The sequence below is a fragment of the Cololabis saira genome, chromosome 6 (assembly GCF_033807715.1).
Source record: "Cololabis saira isolate AMF1-May2022 chromosome 6, fColSai1.1, whole genome shotgun sequence".
In the NCBI taxonomy this organism is placed as follows: Eukaryota; Metazoa; Chordata; class Actinopteri; order Beloniformes; family Belonidae; genus Cololabis; species Cololabis saira.
In genome coordinates, this window is record NC_084592.1 from 17247940 (window position 1) to 17254259 (window position 6320).

Sequence of the window (6320 nt, forward strand, 5' to 3'; positions counted from 1 at the left end):
AAAACAAACAAATGATTTGGCTATTTGCATAGAAACAACTGCCTGTTGACTCTTTAAAAAACAGATTAAAATTCAAAATTCAAATTGAAAAATACTGCATTTATCCCTGAAGGGAAGTTAATTGTTTCTGTAGTCAGTAAATTATACTCTTATCTTCACCTCAGTCTTTGTTTATTGATAAAAAACAAATAATATAAATTGTTTTGTTCAGAGATATTTAATTTTTATAGCAAAGCTGTACTGTACATTTTTACTTGACTCTGCTCCTAGTGGATTTTATGATATTAACAAAAAAAAAAGACAGTTCTTTTCAATCAGTCATTTCCAAAGTTCCTACAAAAACTCCTACAGTCCTTGAAGCGAAACAGCATCTTGTATGTAACATAAACAATGCGGACTAATGCACTTCAGTCCAAACCATGAATTCTCCCTAATCTTAACTGGATAGTTTAGTCGCTTTTATCTTAAAAAAGACTGAGTGAAGATGAAAGACGAGAACGTGATGTCGGAGATCGCTGCTGAAGTTGAGTGTCCCTGAGTGACAGCTCTCAGACTTCTCCTGTCAGGCGAGGTTGCAGGCTTTGTGATGAAACAGTGGCGCCTCTTGTTCTAGATTTGCTCTTATGCGTCATCATTCGGGGTGCAGCTATAAAATGGCTTATGAGGAGGTTCTATCTTGCAATGAATTTACATGATTAGAGTGAAGGCAGTCTTTTCTGAAACATCTGCAACAGTAAGGCTGATAAAATAGTCTTGGGGCGCTGGAACTAAAATGGCCTTCTTACTTGTTACCTTTTTTTTAAAAACGCCCTTGTACTCTTTCTTTCTATCTACACGGCCGAGTTTGCTCAGCTGTCATCATGTTGGCTCAGTTGTCGTCGAGTGACGAAAGTGTGTAACTTATGGCATCAAACGCATATGGCCTCATTCATCTTACTCTAGCTATCTAATAACTCCTGGGTGATGACCTTTTCCCATTTTGATTTTGATCTAGTGTCCACTGTCAGCAGATTTTATCTGTTCCCAGTATTCATTCGGTCTTTTGTCCTCCGTCCTTGCAATTGCATCAACACAGTGTTCCCCAGAGCTGTCTCATGGAACATTAAGCATCACTTCAATATCTAACTCCAGGACTGCCCCCTCCTCTTGGCTGTTCTGAACTTAGAACCATATTTGGGTGGAACCTCCTTATAGCATTAACTTGTGCCTATGTTTTGACAGGACGATAGGTTTTAGCTCATTCGAGCTTCAAAGATACGTTGAAAGCTTGAATCAAAGTCCTACATGCAAGAAGTTAATGCATATATGTTTGGCTAACGAAGACTGCGAGCACTGGTTGGAAGCTTGTTCTGAAATGTGAGCGTTAAATCGTTACTAGAGTCCGTTAAGTTAGGTGGTTGATTTCAGAGGGCACCAGTCTAACAACTTAGGACATGAGGTCATTTACAGGGATGAATAATCAATGCGTCGTTAGTAGGGGGGTAATTCCTCCTTACGCTTGCAGTTCTGCAGTCACCGAAACTCAGTCTATTTACAATTATATAAGTAATTTGTTTAACAAATTCCAGATTCCGTTATAAAATGTAGTTGATTAAATGGTAAATAGTATGGATTTGCAGCTTTATTCATAATGCATGAGTGCTTAGTCACGCCGACATCACACAGTATATTACCATCTTTCATTGGTGGCTTACCTGGAACCAGAAGGGAGTAATTGGATGTACTGTAATAGGGTGTATTTTAATGCCGTGTTAAACAATTTCAGGCGATCTATGAAGTAATAAAGCAGGAGCTATTCTTGTGAATGGCAGTAAAAGAAAAGGAGAAATGTCAACCAAGTAAAGCCTCGAAAAACCTTTCCAATATGACACACTGGCACTTTGGTTTACTCAGATTTACTTACGATCACTTCAGAAATATGTTTCGGGGCGGTTTTTTGGCACTAACTCCTGAACAAAACTGTACGTTTAGACTTTTACATAGTTGTTGCAACTGAAGAAAGTGAAAATGTGGTTGTCAGCCCTCCTGAGGTTGCATTCATGATTCCTTCCCAAAAGGTTTTATGTGAAAGGAACGGGTATCCTGCTCAAACTACCCATTAGTTTAACAATTCTGATGTGTTTTTGTGCTCGGATATGTCGTGTGTTTCATGCTTTTTTCCCAGCCTCATTGATGCGAAGGGAATTTGAGAGATTTAAGGTGAATATTTGCCCGGAGCATTTGAAATGTGCTTTTTACACACAAACAGTCACTTTCTTAGCTCCTTACCACCATAATGCAAAATTGTGTTTGGAATTTCTGAACGAGAAAAGCGACAAAAACTACACTGAAGTCCAAAATGTTTTCAGTTCACAGGTAAAGTGTTTGGCAGAGATTTTTCTCGACTGCTGGATTCTTTAAAAGTTTCTCTAAAAAATGAATGCAAAAGCATTGACCCTTTAACCCCTACATGCTGGTGAGAAAAAGCCTGACTCCTGAGTTTTGATTCAGAATTGAAATGTTGCAGAACTGGCACATTGACCCTTGAGAAGGTGCATTTACATGCAAATCCACAGATGGTCTGTAACAAAAAAAAAGAAAGAAAGAAAGAAAAATATTTATCCCACGTGTATTATGATATCAAAGCTTTTGAGATGTGCGAGGCGGCTTTTGTTGCACACAGAGGCAGGGAAGCAGTCCTGCTATTTAGCTGGATTTGAGAGCTCCACATGACAATTGTCACTTCACAGAAATGGAAGAAGAAGGGCCAGAAATGAAAAGTCAAGATATGGCTGTGCTAATGTATTCCAATACATATATCAACAAGCAGGCAATGTTTCTATCTTTAATCCATATTAAATTCCAAAACACGATCAAATAATATTTCAATTCCTTTTATGAGCTTGCATTTATTCTACAAGTGCACCCCGAAATAAGCAGAGAAAATGATCAGGGGAATTACAGGAAACAGAGAACTGGCAGCGTCCCCTGAATTTTAACACAAGAGCTACTTTTAAGACTACCTGAGGAAAAATAGCATTTTCTTCTAAAAGATCTGTATCTAAAAGAAACATGTTGAACCTTAAGGAACAAGATATTACACTTGAATGACTCGCCTATATATCAATGTGTACAAATAATGGAGCAAAGTATATGGAATATGGAAAATATGGAACAAAGAATTAACCCAACAGTTTATTTGTGGGAGCTTCTTATAAGAAAATTATCCGGGCAAGAAAAGGTAAAAGAAATATGACAGATATATAAATGACTTATAGTTAAACTCCTCAGTTTAACTACATTGCACTTTGTTATCATTTCTTTTTTATGATTGTACTCCATCTAATACCTTCGCACACTCTCTCCTCCCACTGCTGTTGCACAACACCTGTGCCTCCTCCTCACCGTGACTATCACAGCCGCGTCACACACCACATTCAGGACAGGCCTTTTCTCTTTCTTTCCTCTTTTTTTTTCCACCCCGACTGCGAATTGAGTCTCACCAAGCTAAATAAATAATTATCACACTTTGAATCACTTAAATGGTATTGTACTCGACATTTGTGTGCTCAAAGGCAAACTCCCATAAACTGATGCAGCAGGGTGACTGTGACTTTTTAAATACTGTTAGTACCAATTTGATGGCAAAACGAGTTCTGCGACAGGTGCTAAGTAATAGTTAATATGTGCTTGGAAACCTTAATCCTGAAACAGGAACAAATCTCTTCCACAGCTCCGTCAATTAAACTGCTGCTCTCCACAGTTTATCTGTGGCTCGCCTCCTGTTGCTTAGATGCTTTTATGGTATCAGAGGACCATTTCAAATGACCTATTTGGGCGGTTAGATTGGAGGACTTGTTGATAAATAGGGCATTTCTCGGGGACTATCTTCAGCTGCACATTAATGCACATTTGGCATGCCGGCGAATTATGACAGCAGGGTGGCGTATGTGGGATTGCCTAAAAATAAACCGCTCCCATGTTCCTCTTAATGAAGCAACATGCCATACAGTGCAACAGTGTCAGCCCTGTCTCCTATGAAAATGCATCTATACACTACTAATTACCAACAGCAAAGATGTTTTGAAGGAAACGTAAAGCTGCGTGGATTACAATTCCTATTAATGTAATAAGGATTTTTTTTTTCAAAGAAGGTACTTAGCTGGATGTACAAATGTTCATACTGAGCCTATCAGTAAAATATTTACAGTGTATTTAATATGATTTGATTTGCAACAAATTATTTACCCAGAGTGTCGACAGGATTATTAAACTGTTGTATGGCTATGTTTAGGCACTTGATTAAGATTAGGGGATCAAGCCTATCTTGTTTTGACACAAGAATCACAGTGACTTGAGGCACAGCATGGTTAGAAACATCAAATGAGACCATTTGATGGTGTTTTTTTTGTTTTTTTTTCTCCCCCCTAGCCTTGAAAAAAGTGTATTTGTTGCCTCAATCCAACCAGAAATTGGACTCAAGATGCAAACCTCACTGGAGTAAAAATCCAGTGCTTTGTTCATCTGCTGTACACCACAACAATCTCTCTACTGGACGGATACGGTACCCAAATGAGGCAATTAATTTACTGAGAAAAAGCAAACAAACAAAAAAAAAAAAAGGGAAAACATTGCCTGTTATATTTCAGGCAACAGTCGTTTGTGGGATCAGTTAATTGTCAGTGTTGTTCTTTTTCTCGGATGTGTCGGCAATAAGAAAACACTTATCCTTTAAAAAGAACAAAGTCTACTTCAGAAGCACTTAGAAAACAGCAATAAGATCGTTCTCTACACCCTCTTTCGAATAATGTTTGTTGTACCCGCTGCAGTTTCAAAGATGTCTGCATCCACCCTTACAGAGCAGAAGTGACCTGAATTTTGAATAGTACATGCCAAAGCCAAAGCATCTCTCCCAAAACAATATCCTGATCTCTCCGGAAATATTAACAGTCTTCCATTTCCACAATCTCATCATACTGTGCAGGAACAAGAAGTGTAGAAATTACAGAGGCAGACTTCTCAAAACCTTGACATATGACATTTTTTGCATAGTCAGTTACAACTGTAGGGGAAACGTTTTTGAGGGTAGAATTAATGACGTGTCCCTTTAAGACTTGCACCCTGCTGAGAAGTCATGACACATGGATTATGCAGAGATAGGAATCATTATTACGAGATAAAACTCACATTATGGTGGAGTATTGGAAGCTGTACAGAAAGTTTTCATTTGTCATTGCATTAAAATAGTTTGTAGAGCCGTGCATCCGACTGATCTGTTGTTACGCTTCTGTTTATCCGTTTGCGTCTTGTATTTATTTTTTGCTGTAATACAGCTTCTGTGTGTCAGTATGTTGACGTTTCCTGTGTAAAAGTTTACAACCCCTTTGTTAATATGCATAATTACTATGTTTACAATGTCTCGCAGAGACATTTGTTTACAGCAGCACTCGTTTTTGCATTTATTTATTCTGCAGCAAGCTTCAGTGGTTGGTGCTGATCATCATTCCCACTCACCACCATCAGTATTCCAGTGTGCAATTTGAAGTGTGCTGCAACCAGCGACAGCAGGGGGGGGTGGGGAGAAAAAAACAGAATGATAAACATTTTAATCTCACCTTTAATCATGCTTGTGCAGACTGGTAAGTGAATCACATGAGAGAAATGCCAAGATATTACAAATGTGCCCAAACAGAGTGTCGAGCTGCAGTTTGTCTTTTCCACCTCAAATGACAACAGGTGTGGCTTTACAGGAAAAAAGACTAATGTGCTTGGAGTTAAAATAATAATAGTGATAATAATAATTAAAGAACTAGTGCATCCATGTGTTTTAATGGGCAACAAAGCAAAAGATCTGAGTCCATCAGGGGCTGTGGTCTCATTAGAGAAAGTTATCCATGACAGAGTCATCAGCTTTTAGAGGAACAAGGCAGCCGAGGCCTCACATTAGGTTTTGGCCCATTTATTAAGGACATGAACCACCCCCTCATTTAGAGTTCAGATCATATTAAATAGTATGACTGTGACTATTCAGACACAATTGTCAATAGCAGCTCTTTCCTGAGGTTTTAACATAGACTGAATGATAATTAGTTTCCCTTTGTTGTCCTTATCTCTTACCTGCAGAAATGGGCAATTTATGCAGGCTGCACCCCAGCTAGCCAAAGTTGATGCTCCCCAGAGGAGGAAGGCAGCCATGTTTCAGACAATGAAAATGAACTCAGGAGCAACTCAAGGTTGATTTAGACCCTTGGCTGCGTTGAATTAAACAAGGAAGCGGGCCACGGCGAGCTCGCCCTGGTGTTGACACAGCTTCCTCTCAGAATCACTCTCACAGGGTTCCT